This window comes from Panthera onca, chromosome B1, assembly GCF_046562875.1.
Source record: "Panthera onca isolate mPanOnc1 chromosome B1, mPanOnc1 haplotype 2, whole genome shotgun sequence".
NCBI classification, from domain to species: Eukaryota; Metazoa; Chordata; class Mammalia; order Carnivora; family Felidae; genus Panthera; species Panthera onca.
In genome coordinates, this window is record NC_138342.1 from 174,200,819 (window position 1) to 174,223,191 (window position 22,373).

A 22,373-nucleotide genomic window follows, 5' to 3' on the forward strand; every position below is an offset into this window, starting at 1 on the left:
TATATAATCATATCAATAGATGCTAAAAAAGCATTCAATAAAATCAACTCCTATTTATATAAACCTTGCACATTTCTCATTTGGTTTACTCTAAGTATTTTCAGTTTGTTCACTTTGTTTTATTTGCTTTCTGTGTGTTTTTATTTTCCTGTTATACATGTCATTGTTTTTTTTCCTATTACATTTTCTAATTGTATAGGAAGGTTATTACTTTATGTTTATCTTGCATTTGGCACTGTTTCATAACTATTTTATAAATTCTGATTTTTTAAAATTCTTTTGGGTTTTCATGGCAAACAACCAATATATTATATCTTTATCTTGTCTTATGGCATAGCCTCAGGCTTCAAGTACATTGATGAATTAAAGCAATAATAGCAGAAACACTAGCCTTATTACTGAATGTAATTGGAAAGAATTATGATGTTTCACCATTAAATATGAGGATAATGGTAGGATTCTTATATGTAATCTTTATCAAGCTATGGAAGCATTCTCTTCCTACCTCTTAAGACTTCTGTTATCATTGAGAATGTGAGTTGGATTTGATCAAATGCTTTTTAAGCATCTGTTGAGATAACCACATATTTTTCCTTTTGTATCTGCTAAAGTTGTGAATCAATCACGTTAATAGATAAGCATGTATTTAACCTTCATTTCTGAGAAAAGGTCTCCTTTGTCATAAAATGCCACTCTTCTAATATACTGCTGGCTTATTGAAAGAGTCATTGAGATTTTGAAAATCTGTGATTGAATTTGAGCTTTCTGTAGGTATTTGACTCTGGTCAAGTCACTTACTTTTGATTAACTTTATTTACAATTTTTTTTAATGTTTATTTATCTATTTTGAGAGAGAGAGAGAGAGAGATCATGAGCAGGGGAGGGGCAGAGAGAGAGGGAGAGAGAGAAAGAGTCCCAAGCAGGCTCTGCACTGCCAGCACAGAGCCTGATGGCGGGGCTTGAACCCACAAACCATGAGATCATGACCTGAGCCAAATCAAGAATCAGAACCTTAACTGACTGAGCCACCCAAGCGCCCCACTTTTCAATAACTTTAATTCCTTCAAGTGTAATATGAGTACATTCCCCCATATTCACAAAGTAGCTGTTAAGATTAGATGAAATTGTAAAATTTTTATATAAAAAAGTTATATATATAATTTATATTCAAGCCAACAGAGATTATGCTTTTATCTTCCAGATGGGAAGCAGGAGCTACCTAAGATACTGTTACTGAGGATGAACTCAGTGCATTGAATTACTACTGGGGCAACTCTCCTTTTTGCCAGTGGCATTGGCTCCATCCATTGAACAGATAAGGAGCGGAGCACACAAGATGGTAAGTTAATTTTCCCTAAGACTTCACCAGTGTTGGAAATGCTATCATGGCTCTGTCTGAGGGTTCAGCGATACTAACCAATAATTCTTAGCTAGTAGTTTGGATTACTTCTTCAAGAATAATGATGACATTTTGAAGGATAGAAAGAAAATGGCCCATGGGACGATATTTTGAAGATTGTCCACTAGATGGCACGATGAGCCTATTGTAATTGTTTTAACTAGGTATTTATTCACCAGTTAAATACTAATTAGTTAAGGAAAGATATTAGTAAATGGAAGTTAGTGATAGTAGCACTATCTTTAGGAAAGTTATTTGTTCCTTTTGTTTGAATATAAACTAAAGGTAGCAGCAACATAAAGCTATCTAGAGACAATGTTTAGCTCTCACTTGAAAGTAATCATCTCTGTAAGGAAAATAATTCAGCTATGGCAACTGGACAGTATACATACACTCTGAGAACAACAAAATATCAGTGAGAAATTTTTATCAAAAAAGCTAAACATATTTGTGTTCTCAATTGAATTACCTGAACTCTTTGTGAGATAAGTGGATTCCAAAAGAGCTTAGATAAGTATATCAATGACAAGATTAAACATGGATTTGTTTTGTTTTTTTTTCTTTTACTTTTTTTTTTTTTTTTTTTTTTTTGGATTAAACATGGATTTGAAAGGAAGCTGAGTAGTTTGACAATGCCAAAATAATTTTAGGTTTAACTCAGAGAAGGATACTTATTCTGTCATCAATTTGGGCTTGCTTTTGACAATAGAACACTTAGATCGATGGAATTTAGATAGTAATTATAACAAATATTATGATGATTATGAATTCTTATGTTCATTCTTATTAATTCTTGTGACAGAAAGTAACTGAATGTGCAGCTAGGACTTTTACCTCGGGCCTCTGAGAGTAGCATTTACCCATTCTAAACAAACACTGGCTTTTCTGTTTTATTCTACTGTTTTCTCTATACTTTGATTTATCCTCTCCAGACATCCCCACCTCCTCCAGTATACCTTTATTCACTCCTATAGTGTGTTAAAGAACAAAACACTTTTATTTTTCTACTCTTTTGAGAAAGAAAGAATACCTCCAAGCTGGCAGCTCATACTGTTCAGACTAAAAGAGAGTGGTATATGGGTGCCGTTTGGAATCATGGATGGAAATACTATCTCCATTAGACACACTTATACCATTAGCTGTAAGCACAGCTCATGTCTTGTCCTCAGTCATACTTTATGGTTATTATCACATGCTTGAGAAGATTGCCTAATAGGTATGAAAGGGATGGCTTTACAACTATGAAACAATAGACCTTTCATCAGCAATTATTTTATGATTTTGATATAGGGACATGTCTGATAAGGAAGGAACCAATTCCCAATGGCAAGGAGTCTTGGGGAAGAAGAAATTCCTCAAAGACATAATGTATAGTAATCGCATTTATCTATAGTCAAGATCTAATAGAAAAGTTTATAAATGGCAGGGATCTTACGAGAGTATGTTTCCTTATTCAGTTTTTCTGTGTTAAGATTTTAGCTTCGGACTAGCTACAGTTTGGGGGAATTCTGTCTTCTCAGTTAATCAGTAAATGGTCAACATTTTAAGACATGCCACCCTTCTGAAATCAATCAAAGTTCAAGTAGAACATTTTCAGTCAGTTGCCTAGTTTTCAAGTGTTGAATCGTGATTAGTGCTGACTAAGGGGCAGTGGGGCAGGAGGTAGGAGAGAAGGATTCATGCCCTCACACAGGTCATGTGGCTAACAATAGCTCCATTTTAGGACTGCCGAGCTTTCTAAGTCCCTGTGTCAGAATCCCTAACCAATGGGAGAGAGAGAAGCTTGCACTGCCCCTTTTAATTTAGTGGGAGAAGAATGTTTGGAATGTCATTTGCGTAAGTGTGACCTCAGCTCAGTACAACATGTCCAGACAGGTGAGACAGGATCCACCATCCTGCAGGTAGAAGTCTCGAGGGTGTAATTTTAACATTTCAATTACAGAAATTCTTATGGAATAATATTCTCACAGGTGAGACTAAAAGGTAATGTGATTCATAGAAAAATCGACAAGCATTAACAGGATGTATGCAATAAAATAAATGTTGACTCTTCTCAGAGGTGACAAGTTTTATCTGTGGAGAATAGGTTTGAATTTTAGAAAGAGACCAAAATGTAGGTAGCTTGGAAGTGGAGCAGAGAAGAATCACTTAAAATGCTGAATAAATAATTGGAAAGGTTGAAGCTGCTGTGCTCAATCTTTTAAAAAAATTTATTTATTTATTTCCAATAGGAGCTTCTTTTGGTTTTCATGACTCCCTGGCTGTGGTAGAGTCACTTGAAATAGAAAGTTGTTATGTGTGATATGGTACTCTGTGCTTCTCTCCTATCTGGACGTTCCATGAAAACAGATGGAACCACTTGGATGGTTAACTTGATAGACCTCAAAGGCTAAGTGCATCATAATTGGATGTAGTGGTTGAGGATGCTTTGACCTAAAGAACTGAGATTTGGGGTCACATTCCCTTATAAGGAATTCCAAAAATCATCTGAACCTATCCTATTCTGAAATTTCATGTATTTTTTTTTTTTAAATAAAGTCTGACACTGTAAGAATGTGTTTGGGATGATTTTTTAATAAAGTGAAATTTGCCTTATTATTTGCATTTGGGATAATCGGATTTGACTTCCAAGAAACACGAGAAAGGCAGATTGATAAGCAATGTATGTTAGATTAAGATCTTCTACAGAGAATTGACTTAATTTGGCCTCTGTCTTCTCTAGTGACAGAATCGCATCATTTGGACTAACAGTGCAAAATGAAAGAATTGGATTAGCTAAAAAGGAAAAGTTTCTAGAGAAAACTTTGAGCCTTCTGTTCTGAAGATCTAGGAATTGGAAATGTGATACACAGCAGTTTATCCAAAGAGCTTTAAATTCTGTGTTGCCCATTGGGAAAAAAAATAAATAAATAATGGCTTTTCCATGGGCAAGTCACCATGATAATCTTTAAATAAATTCCAAGTAAAGCTCATTGTTTACAGAAGCTAGGGACTTAGCAGTTTTGATCAAAATATTAGCAAGGATACCTGTGAAGAAACAGAGGGAAGATTTCTGCAGTGATAGCTGCAAAATACAGCAAGCCATGGTGTAACTTTGAATTACATATCACCTATATGAGCTCCATGTAATAAGCTGTATATATATCTGACGTATAAATGTATGCATGACATGTATATATACATATGAGATATATCTATATATATGCAAACATGTATAACACCTATATGAAAGAATATTTGGCAAATTTTCTTTTTAAGAAAGTATTTCTATGGATTTGAACAGGATTTTCTTTCTCCACAATTCTTTGTTTTCTTATCCAAAATGCTCTTCTGTGTAAGAAAGTGACTAAGATGCATTCCTCTTCCTCATCAAAGGAAATTAAACGTTTTATATGATAAGCTTCCTTCCCTCTACTGAGTCAAACAGCGTTAGTTCGTTAGTTCCCCAGTTCATTTCAAAACCAAGAGACTTTAGGAGCAGGAGTGAAAAGGCAACTGAAAAAAAGGGGTACTAGCAAAAATCCTGAAATGTGGGTCCCATTTCCACCTGTGCCTGTGTGCAGCTTTGTGCCTTTGGGGAAATCCCAGGATCTCTTCAGGCTTCAGATTCTTGGTGTGTAGAATGTGGAGTTGAAAGAGAGAGTTTCTAAGGCAGTGGACTTCTACCCAGATCACACATTAGAATCAGCTAAAGGCTCTGAAGGAGATGCGTTCTTTGAATTATGGAGAGCCTGCCATAGGGCATGGCGCATGTTGCCAGATTTACAAATACAAACACAGGACATTCGATTAAATTTGAATTTCAGATAAATGATGAATACGTTTTAGTATTTATATTTATCGGACAAGTGCTACGCATAAAAGGAAGTCAAAATTTGTGTAATGGATGTATATCATCAAGTCCCTATTAGTGGGAATTTTGGATGAAGAATGTAAAATGGGAGAGGTATCTGTTTCAGTAGATTTTGAGTCATATCACACAGAGAGTCTTTTATTCTTTTTCAAAGCTTTATCAGCCTTGATTGGAATACTTTTTCATCCTCTGGCAAGAACTATTATATCAATTGTGCTTTAGGCCACAAGTAAAGCATACCTCAATTAAATAGTACAAGGGATAAAGATATTTATGGATTTACTTAACAAGAGGTCCAGAACGAAAATGAGGTGATCAAGGACCCAGTGTTCCCGTCATTCTTCTGCTGGGATGTCATCCTGGGTGTGTTGGCCTTCCCTTTCAGGTTTGTTTCTATGATTATAAAGTGGCTGGTGCATCTCCATTTGTAATTATGTCTTCACATTACATTACATATCTCCATTATGTGTTCACATAATTACCTTCAGAGTAAAAAAGAAAGAGCAGTTTTGTGTTGTACATATCTTTTTAACCAGAGGAAAAATCTTTCCTGGTGATTTCTACCCCCAGAGTACTTCTTCAAAATCACTGGCCAGAATTGGGTCACAGGCCCATGCACTAGCCCAAAGGGAGGCTGGAATGCAAATTTCAGGCCTTTTTACTCTTCTTGGTGGGAGGCAGGAAGTAAGTAATGAAGGAAGTGGTTAGAAATAAATATGGAGGCTACTGAGTGTCATCCCCAACCATCACATCTAGGATATTCCTTTCCTTTGAATGTCATCAACACATGGATGGATTCTTGGCTTGTGGACCGGTTTGAAGGACTGGGGAATACTTCACAATATTAGGAAGCAGTTCTTTTAAATGCTCTTGTACATAAGTCTTGACCAAAACCAGAGACATCCACATTGGTCCCAACATAGCCCTTTAAAAATGTTATCATTTAACCAGCGTGATTAGAACTTTGAAAGTACACAATTGCATCCCTTTCTTCCCAGGGGAAAAAAAAAGTCTGAAGAATCCTTTTTCTTTTTTCCATTATACACTTCAGTTTTTCGTGCCAAGTATATGGCACAAAGTTCCATTTAGTATACACACAAAATTCCTAGAAGAGTTTACAGAATCCTCATGTCACAGGTTTTTTTCCCCCTTGTTGGAATCCATCCAGATGTAACTTTCATTCTAAGTGCACTATTTGAAGGAAGGTAATACAGACAATAATTTCTTTTGGTGCCCATGACTTCTCAAGATTCTTAAAGTGCTCTACATACTTGTTGTAACCTCTGATCACTGATCACATGAAACCGAGCAATGTGTTTCAGTGCAGAGAATACTTAACTAGCCTCAAGACCTACAAAAGAACATTGGCCCTGGTTTTTACACAACGTGATATGCTTTTGTTAACCATGTAAATGGGGTTTATAACTGGGGTAAATTCTTTCACAGTGCTCCTAAAGCGTCCATATTAAAGTCTATTTCCCAAAGCTTATATAGAATTCCAAGTGGTGTACAAATATGTTTAAAATGCTACATATGGAGAAGAGAGAAAAGAAAGAAAACCATCAATTAAGGAACAGCTTTGCTATTCCAGACACAATGCTAAATGTCTGACATCTTTGAATTTATCTAATCTTGAAAACAGCTTTTTGAGTTATTTTACAGTCTATTGATTCATCCAAGTTCATATAATCTAATGAACATCAGAGAGAGAATGAGAATTATTGCCAAAGACTACTCCTGCAGAGGCAGATATGTTGTTTTTATGAATACACACTTGATAAGGTAGTATTTTCTTAGTCTGTATCTTTGCCTATCTATTAAAATAGAGTTGCTACTTTGGGTTGAATTTCAGAGCAGGATTTAAACCTATGATGGTACTCACGATCATTAGAAAAATATCCAATCAGAGCTATTTTCTTGAGAAAGATCCGTGCATTTTCTCTTGCCCACCACCAAGGATAGGCACATTCTCTGGAATTCACTCCATTACACATTCCAAGCATAGCAAGTCAATCATTAATTATTCACAGGAAGAGCATTCAAAGTTCTCTTCCTTCTTTGGGGGATATGATAGAACAGTGAAAAAAAAAAAATCCTGGGTACTTAGTAGTTAAGCACTACCTGATCTGATATCCCATTTGTCATGGGTTCTCTAATTTCACACTGCTCTATCACTTCCTGAGAGTAAAGATGGGGGTGGGGGGAGTCTATGGAGTTTTTGTTTTTGTTTTATTTTTACTGAGAGAACAAGTAGCTATTTAACTTTCTCGACCTAACTAAATAAATTTGAGTTGTAACTAAGTAAAATTGAATAGTAACTAAGTAAAACGGAGTAAGTAAAACTGAACAGTCTTCAAATCTTGAGCTGTGCACTAGTTCCTTAAAAAGGTTCTGAGGTATGCATAAGAGTTTGTAGTGACTATTTGAGAAAAGGCTTGGACTTTGGAAGAAACCTGCCTGAGAACACTCTAAAGAAAAGTCAACAATGAAGTCCAGGTATTTCTGGAAAAAAGAAAGCATTTAAACGTGAAAAATTAGTCCAATGAAAAAAACACTACGCAAAGGTTCTCCTACCAGGTGTGAGGGTTTTCATCTTTCTATTTCACAGTAACTTGGACATACTAAGTATTTAATTTGTGGGAATGCAAGCTGGTGCAGTCACTCTGGAAAACAGAATGGAGGTTCCTCAAAAACTAAAAATAGAACTACCCTACGACCCAGCAATTGCACTACTAGGCATTTATCCAAGGGATACAGGTGTGCTGTTTCAAAGGGACACATGCACCCCCATGTTTATAGCAGCACTATCGACAACAGCCAAAGTATGGAAAGAGCCCAAATGTCCACTGATGGATGAATGGATAAAGAAGATGTGGTGTGTATATGTGTGTGTGTGTGTATATATATATATATATGTATACACACACACACACACACACACACACACACACACAATGGAGTATTACTTGGCAATCAAAAAGAATGAAATCTTGCCTTTTGCAACTATGTGGATGGAACTAGAGGGTATTATGCTAAGCGAAATTAGTCAGAGAAAGACAAATATCATATGACTTCACTCATATGAGGACTTTAAGAGACAAAACAGATGAACATAAGGGAAGGGAAACAAAAATAATATAAAAACAGGGAGGGGGACAAAACAGAAGAGACTCTTAAACATGGAGAACAAACAGAAGGTTACTGGAGAGGTTGTGGGAGTGGGGTGGGCCAAATGGGTAAGGGGCATTAAGGAATCTACTCCTGAAATTGTTGTTGCACTATATGCTAACTAATTTGGATGTAAATTACAAAAATAAAATAAAATAAAATAAATTTAAAAAGAAAGTATTTAATTTGTTGTTTTAGGGTTGGAAACTCATTTATTCAATAATCATTTGTTCAATAATAATTTATTCAGCCATCCTTTACTGAGTACCATTTATGTGTCAGATACTGACATAGGAGCAGAAATAGAACTGTAACTTGAGACACAAGATTGGAAGTGTCACTGCAAAAAAGAGCCAGATACCAAAATTCAAGAAAAAAAGGTGGGAACAAACTCTAAGGCATTCATTCTTTAAAGCGACCTATGAATGCTATGTCATTCTTCTGCTCCACACCCACTTATTATATAACCTGAAGTGAGACCCAAGACCCTTGAAAAATGTGCTCACTTAAGAAAATCACATTGGGGAGCCTGAGTAACTTAGTCAGTTTAGCGCTGGACTCTTGATTTTGGCTCAGGTCATGATCCCAGGGTGGTGGGATTGAGTTCTGTGTCAGACTCTGCGTTGAGTCTGGAGCCTGCTTACAATTCTCTCTCTCCACTCCCCCCTTCTCCCTCTGCTCCTCTCCTCCACTCATGTGCACATTCTCTCTCTAAAATAAAAAAGTAATAATAAAATGCAACTTTGAAAAAAGAAAAACGTGTCTATATTTTTTTGAATATTTAACAATGTGCAAAGAACCTGTAGGAAATGTGATTTTGAGTGGAACTAATGATAACAGGGAGTATTAAAAAGTGTGATGTTGGTCCTTTAAAATGGTTTAAGTCAAAGATCTTGGGCTAGGGTATGGATTTCAACTCTGTTACCCTAGAGAGACAGCTTCAGGTTACAGTGTTTAAAAGTTTTAGTTCACTCTCAGAACTCTAGTTTAATATTAACTTTCACTTAGAGAAATGTCTTTTGGAATCAAACCTGAACCAAAGGAGAACTTCCACTGACAATTCCTTAGCTAAGGGAACCATTCTTTGCCACTCTCAGTGGTCCCATCTTGACCCCTCTCATGTCTCTTACTGATTTGTTTCTGAACTCAGAGAAGGTCAGAGCATGATCAATGAGTACTCTAAAACCCCAGCGTTGCCTGGGGTGCCAAGGGAAGGCCTTTCCATATCTGCTATCAGTGTCAGGCTAACTCAGAACAAGAGCAATCCTTCTCTGACCCTAGGGCAGAGATCATTGGAAGTGTGTGAAAACTAGGCTTGTGCAAACCCTGGTTCATTAGAGGGTCACCTTGGCTTATGCAACTAAAAGGAGAGGTTCCCTAACGGGTCGTAAACCCAGGAAGAAAGCTGAGCCTAAAAAATCCTAACCATGTGCATTCAGACCGAACACTACTTTGCCCCAATATTCAGAAAACCAGTGGGAAGATCTTCAGTTTTGATCTGTGTTGGAGAGACTGAAGACAGACAGAGTCTAAAATTGTACAGGACTCATCTCTGAATTTTTTTAAATGAAGTTTTGGCCAAACAGCCAGTAGACAGGTTTCCTTGACATCCTTTATAGAATACCTTAAATCTGTTCAAGAAAACATATGAAGCAACCCTTTGTGAAGGGACATTAAAGATCATCTACCCCAATGCATCTCAATTGTTGTTGTCACAGTCCATGAATGTATTCAAATATTTCGCTGTCTTTTCAAAGATTCTCTTTGATCCTTCATTTCTCCTCTGGTCTAACCTCTTATCACTAATTTCTTTAACGGGTATAAGGATCATTCTCCCTGCTCCTACTCTAATATGAAATTCTATAAAACTCATAAAATGAAAATGATAATGCTGGACTTCCTATTTTAATAAAGGCTATTGACTATCGTAAAAAGGCTAATTTTATCTGTTTCTAATTTAAAAGAAGATATCTAATACGTCCTAGGGATTCTGGAAAAGAGCTCTTGCCATTTTTACTCATTCTCCCTGAATAGTCCTTTTTGAGTTTTCTGTCTTGCATTTGTTGTTTTTGTTTTGTTTTATCCAAAGTATATCCTACTAAGTCTGGGAACTAACTATCCTAGGTTAAGATTTTGATTTGTGTTTCTCTCTTTTCCTTTTTAATGTATTTCTCTAATTGTCCCTTAGTCATTTCCCATAGCATCTAATACCCGTGTAATGCAAAGAGCTCACCATGTTCCCTAAGGGATTCATATGTGTGCATATGGTACATATCTTGAAATAGTTTTTAGTTTCATATAGCTGTGCAGTCAGCTGTTGGTTTCTACTGCTTCTGGAAACCTTGCCAGACCATCTGCAGACCCTTTAATTATGTTTTCTGACCAGAGGGCAACTGGTAGGAATTAAATATGTTATGATCATATTCAACAAAATTTCAGGATTCCAATGCCCTAGCTGAGAAGCAATACCAGCTGGGCTTCAGTGGGAGACAGGGGTTAACAAGGCCCTCACTTCAACTCCAGGGATGCTTCTCTGAGTCAGCAAATACTGTTGACACTTAAGAGTAGCATAGCTCAGACCCTACATAAATACCAATCATCAGCTGGTCAGAGTAATAGGACTGGGTATGTGAACAATACCAGAAAGCTTTTCTAGATGCTAGACATACCTTTTTGGGATCAGGAGGAATTACTGTGACTAGCTTTGGGATCATAGCAAATTAATGGATCAGGCTAAATAATTGCAGCTTTAAGGATTCCCCACCAGAAGAAAATACTCACTAGACTGAAGGAAACATTTAGCTGGCCTTCCATGTAGCAGATGATCTAGATGTGAGGGTGTGAGGGATGCCTGTGAAGCCACGTAACCGAGCGTTGATTCAGCTGATTGAAAATGGTTATCTTCCTCCTCAATACTTCACCCCGAAGTGGCCTGATTTATGTATGACCACAGATTAATGATTACATTCCTACCATTCTTTATTCCTGCCTTTCCAACCATGAGTTATCACCTGTAACTACATCACTTGCCTCCCTATGTAGCTCCCCATATAAATGGATGTTTGGGGAAAAGGATACCACATGCACATGCACATGTTTGTGTTGGTTTTGTTCTTGCAGGAGAGCCTGAAGATACTGCATTTGTTGAAAGGGACCTTCATGCTTTTATTTTATGAATAGAATGGCACATGGAGTGGAGTGTGGGCTTATGAGAGGAAGGGAAGGGAAACCGACATGGAACAGGTCCCTCGTTATATGAGGCTGGTGAGGGAAATGATGTTATTTTGAAAATTCGAGTTTTCAGTAGTTACATGAGGAGATGTATTTATATGAAGGGATACGGTATTGGGCTAGCCTTCCTTTGTTTTAAAATCAACTTTACCGGGGCGCCCGGGTGGCTCAGTCAGTTAAGCATCTGACTTTGGCTCAGGTCACGATCTCACAGTTTGTGAGTTCGAGGCCGCGTCGGGCTCTGTACTGACAGCTCAGAGCCTGGAGCCTGCTTCGGATTCTGTTTCCCTCTCTCCCTGCCCCACCCCTGCTTGCACTCTGTCGCTCAAAAAGGAATAAACATTAAGGAAATTAAAAATAATAATAATAAAAAAATAAAATAAAATCAACTTTACTGAAATATCATTTATGTACAATACTGCATTCATTAAAGCACACAACCCAGTGCATATACCTGTGAAGCCACTGCCTGGTCAAGGTAGAGAATATTTCTATCACCCTCCAAAATTTCTTCTTGTTCCTTTTCTGTCCATCCTTCCCCTTCCACCTTTGGATCCATTCAACACTGCGCTATTTTTTTTTTGTCACAGCTTTTTTTTTTTTTTTTTTTTTTTTTTTAGGCTTTTATATAAATAGAATCATACTCTTAGGTCTGGTGTGATACACTCAACATAATGGTTTTGACATTCATTCATTTTGTTATGTATATTAGTAGTTTGTTTCTTTTTATTGTTGACTAATATCCCATTGTATAAATGCATCTCTTTTTGTTTATCCATCACCTGTTGGTGAACATCTGGATTGTTTCAATTTTTGGTTATTGTGCATAAAACTGCTATAAATATTTGCATACAAGTCTTTGTGTGGACATATGTTTTCACTTCTTTTGTATAAATACTTGGGAGTGGAATGTCTGGGTCATATGTTTAACTTTTTAAGAAATTACCAAACTTTTTTCCAAGTTATTGAACCATATTCCATTCCCACCAGGGATGTATAAGAGTTCTGGTTGCTCAACATCCTCACTAGCATTTGGTATTGTCAATCTTTTTAATTAGTCACTCTGATGGATGTCTGATGGCACCTCACTGGAGTTTTAATTTCCATTTCCCTGATGACCAACGTGTTTTAAATCTTTTTGGGCTATTTGTATACTGTCATTAGTGAAGTGTCTATTCAAATCTTTTACCCATTTTTCATTGGGTTGCTTTTCTTCTAATTATTGAGGTGTAAGAGTTATTTACATATTCTGAATACAGGTTCCTTGGGAACATTTCCCCCCTTCTTTTGATTGTCTTTTCATTTTCCCAGCTGTGTCTTTCAGAGAGCAAAATTTTTATCTCGATAAAGTCTAATTTATTGATGTTTTCTTTTATATAGCTCATGGTTTTTGTGGACTCTATTCTACTTCATTGCTCCGTATGTTTATCCTTATGTCAATATTATGCCATCTTGATTTTTGTAGATGGTATAAGTTCTACTTACGCTATCGAGTTCCATCTTCTTCAAATGTCTGTTCTAGAGCCATCAGATTTCCAAATAAAATTTAGAACCAGCTTGTCATTTTCAGTGAAAATGCCTGATGGAATTTTGATGGGGATTGCTTTGAATCTATAAATCGATTTCGGTAGAATTGATATTTTAATAATGGAATCTTTCAATGAACTTATGAATTCCAACAAACCATGAATTGGAATCTTCCAATAAATTTACAAACATGGTTTATTTCTCCACTTTTGTGATCCTTCCTTAATTTCTTTCAGCAATATTTTGTAGTTTTCAATGAGGAGCTCTCATGTCTTTTGTTAAATATATTCTTAAGTATTTTTTTGTTATTGTTTTTAGGTACTCTTACAAGTAGAATTTTTTTAAATTTAACTTGCCAATTATTTACTTCTAGCATATAGAAGACAATTAAGTTTTGGGTATTAATTTTGTATACTTCGAGTTTGTATACTTGCTAAATTTACATATTAATTCTACTAGCTGTTATATAGTTTCTTTGGGATTTTCATGTCATCTACAAATACAGTCCAACATTCTTCCTTTCTGTCTTCATTTACTTTTGCTGTAATTTTGGTTTCATCTGTTTTTCCCCCCATTGTCATTTTATTATTTTGTAGCCAACTTTTACTAGTGTCACTCATAGGATACAATCCAACACTACGTTAAAACCCTGTCCTGGTGCAATTTAGCCCAGATCTCAAATTGCCAATCATTGAGTGGCAGAAAACTAGCTGATGGATGAAAAAAAGAAAAAAAAAAGATACTGTGAAGGTAGATAGTTGGCTGGAGGCAAGGCTGCAACTTCAGCCCTTGTTCTGCTGTTGCTGTGACTGATGGAGAGAGTCACACTGATGTCCTTTTGAACTGGGTGGAAGGAGAAAACGTGTTGGAGCTGTGAATGGAACAGTATTGGCTGGAAAACATTGTAGACTTTTGAGCTACAAGTGGTTTTCAAGTGGGTAGGCCAATGTCATGCTGGTCAAACCCCAGTTCTCCTTCCTCTGCATGTCCATTGCAAAGCTGGAGAAACAGTCTCAGTATCCTTGTCTCAATTTCTGGACCCTTCTCTCTTCTCCAACAGTGTTACCCCCTATCTCAGAGACCTTTTCCTTCTTTCCTAACAAAAGTCCTCAGGAAAAATCTGAACCCCTTTCAGGGATTAAATTCTGCCTAAAATCCCCACACCTTGCTCATTATTATATTTTAATAAGATATATCCAAAGATGCCTTAAGTTTCAAATGCATGAAAGCACAAATACAATAGTAATACATAGAACGGGCAGGGAGTAACATTTATTGGACATCTACTGTATGATGCCCAGAAGTTGTTATTTAAACATTTTTAAAAATTTTTAAATATTTTTTATTTTGGAGACAGAGAGGGCAAGTGGGGGAGAGGGGCAGAGGGAGGAAGGGAGAGAGAGAGAGAGAGAGAGAGAGAGAGAGAGAGAGAGAATATCCCAAGCAAGCTCCATGCTCAGCATAGAGCCTGACACAGGGCTCGATCCAGCCACCTTGGGATCATGACCTGAGCCAAAATCAAGAGTCCCACACTCAACTGACTGAGCCATCCAGGTGCCCCAGGAGTTGCTATTTAATCACAATAAGATCTAAAATAGGATTTATAGCCTCATTATAGATAAAAGGACTGGGGCTTAACAGGCTAGCATTTTGTTCAAGGCCATATGAAAATTGGAGAACAAATTTGAACCTCAGCCTGAGTTTAAAGTATGGGCTTTTTCCATTTCAGTGTTTGATTTCAGTATTAGTAAACACTCGTTGTGCAATGTATTTTCTAACTTATCACTGACTCTAAAATAGTAGATTGTGCATTTCTTGTTTGGAGAAGTGTATTCTCCATTGTATTTTCAACCTCCAGCATAGCACATGGCAAATAGTAGGTACTTCATGCCAGTTTGTTGAATTGATTTAAATACCAACAGAACCATGTTTCTTTTGCTTTATTTATTCATTCATTAAACAAATGTTTTCTTGTAGGTAGGCACATAGATCTAGAATGGGAGTCAGATAAGTAAATAAGGAATGAACTCTACACAGTAATATAAGCTGTGATAGAGGGATGAATAAAATTTTGAGGAAACAAAAAAGAGTTACCTAGATCGGCCTTATGAAGTCAGCAAAGGCTACCTGAAGCGGGGATATTTTGACATGTAATGTCAAGAAGGATGCAATGTGAAAGAAGCAAGATATTTTAAACAGAGGGGGCCATCATGTGCAAGGTTGGAAGTGAGAGAGAGCATGGCACATTCAAGAAATGTAAGTAACTCAATATGGTTGGGACATAGAATGTGAGACATGAGATGATGAGAGATGAGGGCAAGGAATGAAACAGGTGCCAGCTGTAAGATTATTGTTTTTTGAAGGCTCTCTCCCAAGGGAACCACCAGAGGTGTGTCACCAGCAGGCGGCAGGATCAGATTTTTTATTTAGAAAGAACATTCTGGCTTCTTTGTGGAAAGTGACTGGAGGGACAGGACGCGGTTTGGGAAATAATTGGCGAAATCTAGGTGAAAAATGATTGTGGTCTAAACTGAGGTAAAGAATACGGGATTGGAGAAAGTAGGCAGATTTGAGAGATAATAAAAGTAAAATTAACAGAATTTGAAGACTGATTTAGGGAATAATGGAAAAAGAATTGATGAAGATGATTCTTGGGTTTTAGATTTGGGAAAATGGTGGGCAATAGTGACATTTCATGAGCTCTTGAGCCTATGTGAAGTGTTTTCTGCAGAAGAATATCTCCAATGAATATCATCCCAAACAATTTACTAAAACCTTAAGTTCATTATAGCTATTTCATTGAATTATTAGCCTTGTGCCCCACTCCTAGCTATTTTGCCATATCTCTTTATAACACCATCGTTTTCTGAGTCACTAAGGCTGCAGACCTCATGTTCATCATTGGTTCCTCCTCTCCTCAGCTCCCCCCTCTACTTTCAGTTAGTCACCAAGGCCTGTTAATCATCCCTGACTAATGCCTCTTGAGTCTGCCCTGTCCTGCCATTCCCACTGTCATAACTGTAGCCTGAGCCCCTATCACTTCATGCCTGAACTATTTCCTAACTAGAATAGTTTTCCTAACTTGTCTCCATACCTCCAGTTGCTCCCCAGTGCAATCCATCTGGCACCCTACGGCCAGAATGATTTTCTTTAAATACTGCTTTCATCACCTCTTCCAGCTCAAGCGTGCTCAGCGCACTCTTCTCCAGACAGATGAGTTACTCACCATCTTCCCAGCATGTCTTATGCATTCCCACCGAGGGAACCTTTGCTTGGAATGTGACTTTCTCCTAACATTTTCCTCTACCTCCCTGAAGAGCCTTCATCCTGTTGGGCTCAGCTCCAGTCCCAACCTCCGTGAGTCTTCCGTGACCATCCACAACACTCTCCCACCTCCAAATCCTCTGGCACCCAATACACATTTTGTTGACTTTCTTGTGTTCTTCTCTGTGTAAATCTTGTAGGCTTTTTAGAGCTGAGACAATGGGTCTCTTCTCCAGCTTTGGGTGCACATGTAGTGGAGGGAGAACCAGATTCTGGTCAGCTCACAATGGCTGTTATTTCTTGATTCCACTTGTGCTTGTAGCTGGAGACAGGTTATGCCAGTTTGATGAGTGTTTGTCCATTGTCGATGGGATACCCTTGCTAGTCTAAGTCCCAGCAGGGACTTGCATTAGGTGCCAAGAGCAAGACTCTTTCTGATTCACATTCCCACACCCAGCCATTGTTCGTCAAGCATATTGTTGGCTCTAATCAGCTAGATCTGGAAAGTCTTCTATATCAGCTACTCATGGTACAGAAATCAGCTCTTGTAGAGAAACCTCCAGGAAGTACTGTTTTCAGCCTTTGTCACCAGCCCAGTTACCTCCTGTCCTCTTGGTTAGCTCCCCTTTGGGAGGCATCCAGTCCTTTTGTCCATGTCCTCTCTGGAAACCAACATTCTCCTACCAAGGTTTATTTTGTGTCAAGATATTTTTGGCAACAGTAAGTTTCCATATCATTCTCTCCTCTTCCTAGCAAAAAAAAAAAAAAAATCCTATTTGCCCCACATTTACAAAGATAATAGAGTAGCATATGTGATGGGGGAGGGGTGGTGAAGGGAGGGAATCACATAAGTGACCCTATACAGAACAAAAGTGATTCACCCCTCGATAAGCTTTGGTTACAACCTTATACAAAAGAGAGGCTTATTTCATTTTTAGGTGCCCGTGCCAAAAATTACTTTTTGTTTGTCTCCTCCTCATGCCCAGATCCAAACCTACTCTTCTCTGTTCTGCTCTCTGCCTAAGGAGCGTGCCTGCTACAGATGGCATTTCTAGGGCACCCTGGCCCAGGGCTTCCCTGAGTTTGGGCTAACAAATGGCACCTGCAGAACACTTCTCCCAATCTACAGCAGTCTGGCAGTGCCTTCACTGTCTGTGGGAAAAAGACTTGTGCCCATTCCATTACTCCATTGCTTTAACTCTCTAAGCTCCAGCAATGCCGCTCCTTCCCTGTGTCTTTTCAGGCTCAAGTGGTGACAGGTTTATGCTGGCACTTTCCCCTAGCGTTTCAACATCCCCTGATGGCTCCCTTAGCCTTGTTTCTTCATTAAACTCTTTGGTCAGACTCTTTTTAATGCATCATCTGTCTGCCTCATGTACCTTAATTGACACATGCCCTTTTGCAGAACGCCCAGATTAATCTTTGCCTTTATTAAGGTGGATCTGGGTATTTTTTCTCTTTCATGGCACCAAGCATGGTGACTGACCACTACAAAATCATTTGTTACCCTAATTAAGAAAGATATCAATGAGTCAGGCTCATTCTTCTGTGTGAATCCAAGGTTCCTGCTGACAAACCATGCTGCCAGACGTGACTCCTGTAAGCACCAGTATTCTGAATATTGCGAGGTAACCTTGACCCTTCACCCTGCCTGGTTCCCAACTCATGATGAAAGATTGAGACTACATCATCTTATTCACTGACAGGGCTGGTGCATGGAATAGAGGCAATAGCTTGTCTACGTCCCAGCAAAATATCTCTACCATCTTCCTATTCTCAGTTCTAGGACATTGTGAGGGATGCTTTTCTTTATGAATCTAGCTAGTTTGCCACTGTCCTAGAGGATGGCCTGACAGGAGTTATTTCAAGAGGGCTGAGACTTCAACACTACTACCTTCAGGGTGATTGAGATGATTTGTTTGCCATCCCTGTTGTGCTTAACGAGGGCAATGCTCCTTCTCAGAAGTGGAAGAGTCACTAGTCGTCTACCATCATCAAAGAGAGACTCTAACCAGACGCCTTAGCAGAGCTTGCTGCTTTGCTGCTTACTGCAGGCCGCAGGGACTCTTGTTTTAATTATCGCTCCTCTATACATCATGTTCCCGAAAGAAATTCCAACATATTTCCAAGTTATTTTAGCTGGGTATTTTCCCTGCCAATCTTAAAATCAATGTTTCTACTCCTTGCTTCTTAGCGATTCGTCCCACTGAAAAAAGCAGAAAGATCTCGGGATATTTTCCCTCAGGACGCAGTGTAAATGTCTCCCGGGGAAGGATTTCTTCATGCACATGTAAAGCTGCAAGGTCCAGAAAGGCCGCCACATGCAAATTTGAAACAAACGTTTCCAAAGCAGAAGTCCAGCACCAGCCCTGTCACACATGCGTAAAACAAATTATCCAATGGGAGCAGTACATAAATCACTCAAGAGAGAGTGCCAAAAAATTCCACTGCATTCCTTCCAGAATCTAAAACCCAAACACGTTAGAGCTCCAAGCTTTTACCAAAAAATTCTGAAGGGAAAATGAACTGTGAATAACTATGGAGAAAGTGTAAGCAATTCATCTACCTGATGGGACCACCTGCTAATCAACGTTCACACAGTATTTTGTATCCAGCTATGAATCAAAATTCTTGAGCTAAGTTTATGGCTTGAAAAGCCAAAGAGTCCTGTCATCATCAGCACTGCTATTTACCAGTGACTGAGACAGAACCTGCATGAGTTGCCATGGTTTGTACAGGATGTTGATCTCCGTGGGTTGTGTCTGATTTGGAGGAGGAGCATTTGGGCTGGTTTCAGACACTAAGATTAATGGGGAGTGCAGTAAATCACAGTCATAGAAAAGAAGAGCCTTGGGGGAAGGGCAAATGTTTTAGTCTCTCAACCCACTGCACGCCCATGGAAGAGAGAACTCTGTGTGTGTTAGAAATGTCTAAGGTACTTGCCCTCATCTTTTTAGTAAATGTACTTTTGCAAAAGACACAGCGTTTGTGCAAAAGTTTTCTAAAAACATTTGTTGAGGAAGACAGGAGATAAATGATTCTTACAGCAAAATGTCTGCCCTCCCACGTGTAATAAACGGGGCCAAACCTGAGGAGCTCTACACAACTGGAAAAAGAGAAATGGGTTCAGCTATAAAATCAGTGCCCTGAAATTTATTAGAGGTGCTCAGTCTTTCACTGAACTACAAAACTTGATTCAACATATCTATGTATTAGTTTGCTGGGGCTGCTGTAACAAAATACCACAAACCAGATGGCTGAAAACAATGGATATGTGTTCTCTTATAGCCTTGGAAGCCAGAAGTGTAAAATCAAGATTTCAGTAGAGCCACGCCGGCTCTGAAACCTGTAGGGGAGTCCTTCCTTGGCTCTCTCTAGCTTCTGGTGTTTGCCAACAATCTTTGGCATTGGTTGTATTGTAGCTGCACCCCCCAGGCTCTGCCTCTGTCATCACACAACACTCACCTTGCCTGTCTCTTCTCTTCTTATAAGGATGCTGGCCATATTGGATTAGGGGCCCACCTAACTCCAGTATGACCTCATCTTCACTAATTATGTTCACAACCACTCTGTTTTGAAATAAGGTGACATTCCCAGACACTGGTAATTAGGACTTCAACATACCTTTTTTTGAGGAAGGTACAATTTGACACATAACAATTTACATATTGAAATATGGCAGGGATAAGGCTTAGAAATTAGGACATTTCTTCTGTTTCTTTTCTCCTTCCACACCTCCCTCCTTCTCTCCCTTTTCTTCTTTTCTTTTCTCTTCTTGATTCACCATGGAATATTGGTGAGCCACGAAGAACATAGCTAGAGGAAACTAAGTTAATGTATATAAGAAAAGGCGTGACAATATACAGAGAAATAAAATGCAAAATGAGAAAGGCAGCCTGTCCGTGTGATGAGGAGACCTCTAAGATGGAAACCACATACATACAGTAGAATTTTAAAGAAGGAGAACGATTTTGAAGTGTACCATTGGTGAGAGATCTAAAGATGATTTTCAGACGTTTGCCATGTTGCCAAGAGTAGCCACCCTTTACCACCATTCGAGAGCACCTTGAGGTCGTATCTATATTACACTCCATGGCTTTGGAGCCATGTCTGGGTTTCATTCAGATGTGTCACTGTGTGCAGTTGGGCCCACTGAGGGAGAAAATACAGCCCATTTTGTCCATGCTACATAAAATATGGGTCTGATGGGGATGCTTCAGCAATGGAGGCACAATAACAAAAGACAGAAAGAGGCAAATATGGGCAGTGTCCATTCAAACATAGCCCAAAGGACAAACTTGTCCAGTGGTTTTTATTATTATGGTTCCCTTGGCCAGATGCTCCCTGTAGTAGGTAACTGTGCCTTATCTTTCTTAGCTGACAATTTACTCCTTAATATCACGCAAGGAAGCCCACTTATTCTGTGCTTGTGCTCACTAAGCCAACTTCTCACTGTGGTTTAGTTTAGTTCTTTAAGGAGAGAATATATTAGTTGTATTGACAAAAATATCCGCATCCAGGGTTTGGTAAACTTTTTCTGTAAGCGGCGAGATTGCAGATACTTGAGGCTTTGCAGGCCATAGCGTCTCTGTTACAACTACACCATTCTGCTGCTGTGGTGCAAAAGCGACCACAGACGATGTGAAAACCAATGGCCGTGGCTGTACTCCAATACAGCCTTTACTTACAAAAACAGGTGTCAGAGCTGGCCCACAAGTCATTGCTTATTGACCTTGCTCTAGACCATAGGACCAGAAAAAGAAATGCTTTGTTTCGTTTGTTTGTTTAGTAAAAATTTGAATTTCTCGCTTACATATAAATTTTGGCTACTTGGGTTAATGTGTACGCACTCCCTTTGAGAAGCAGTTTCACTTGCCATCGTGCTGACAAATTCAAGACATTGAGTGTGTAAGAGTGAGGGTCAGATCTTTGAGCATGGCTTATTCACAAGCATATCATTACCTCATAAAAGCATCATGGCCACAGCATGTTGGTTTCTCCCCAGATAAGGATAGGATCTCATGACAGTCTCACGTTGGGATTTTTTTTTTTAGTTTTGTTTTTCCTACACTGAGTGGGGCCTCAAAGTTCATCAAGACTAAATATTTGTGCAAAGGAGAACATGAATCTCAGAAATATGAACTGACTTGTTAAAACTGGAAGCTAGAAAGAACATCCAGGTTTCTCAGCCCCAGTCCCCTGGCTGTTTTACTGCTTCACAGTCAATGCTCAACATCTGTGGTCTGCTGATTTGGCCCTTGCTGCTAAAAATTATCATAAAAGCTTGAGGCGTGGGACTTAAGTCATAAGGCAGTAGTTAACCCGGTATTGATGATAATGATTAGTAAATACATGGCTGGGCACAAAGGAGCCAAGAGCACCCACAGGCTCTTAGGATTCCTTAGCACAACGTCTTTCGAAAATGTTGAATGCCATTAAGCATTTACTGCCCAGGTATTTATCGAAACCTGTCTTGAACCTGTCTATGTTTTGGCTTTACAACTAGTTCAGATAACAAATTCCATGTGTTTACTTCTCTTCTAGACATGAAGACCTTCCTGTTACTTTAGAGCCTAGTTTTATTAAAACTGATGGTGATGTAACTGAGAGATGCCCCAGGTTGTTCACCCCAGAAAGCTCTCAGGGGAGAGCATGAGAAGGTATCATTCACAAAAGGGTCTTTGGGTGCCTTACATAGCACATTTCTTCAAAGTAACACCACTGCACGGAGATTTGCCAACATTTTTGGCCACCAAAACTTGCTAAAAAAACTTGCAGTGGGTCTTAGATAATCTTAGTAACAGATGCACTGGCCTACTAGTAGACCATTTTACTTTTCCCCACACAATTTAACATCAAATCATACACTATCTTTTTATTTCTTCTTCTTTCTTTCTTTCTTTCTTTCTTTCTTTCTTTCTTTCTTTCTTT

At 38.5% G+C, this 22,373-nt stretch overlaps 1 long non-coding RNA gene across 12 annotated transcripts in view; it reads left to right on the forward strand.

Moving 5' to 3' along the window:
* LOC144616106 (uncharacterized) overlaps positions 1–22,373 on the forward strand; it is a 237,090-nt gene that overhangs the window by 112,856 nt on the left and 101,861 nt on the right. For 10 of the 12 annotated variants that reach the window (XR_013555033.1, XR_013555027.2, XR_013555032.1 and 7 more), the window contains one exon: positions 1,202–1,339. This is a non-coding gene — a long non-coding RNA (uncharacterized LOC144616106). Of the gene's footprint in view, positions 1–1,201; positions 1,340–3,630; positions 3,872–4,121; positions 4,576–22,373 lie in introns of those variants that run through there. The other 2 variants (XR_013555031.1, XR_013555024.2) reach the window with 2 other exon arrangements.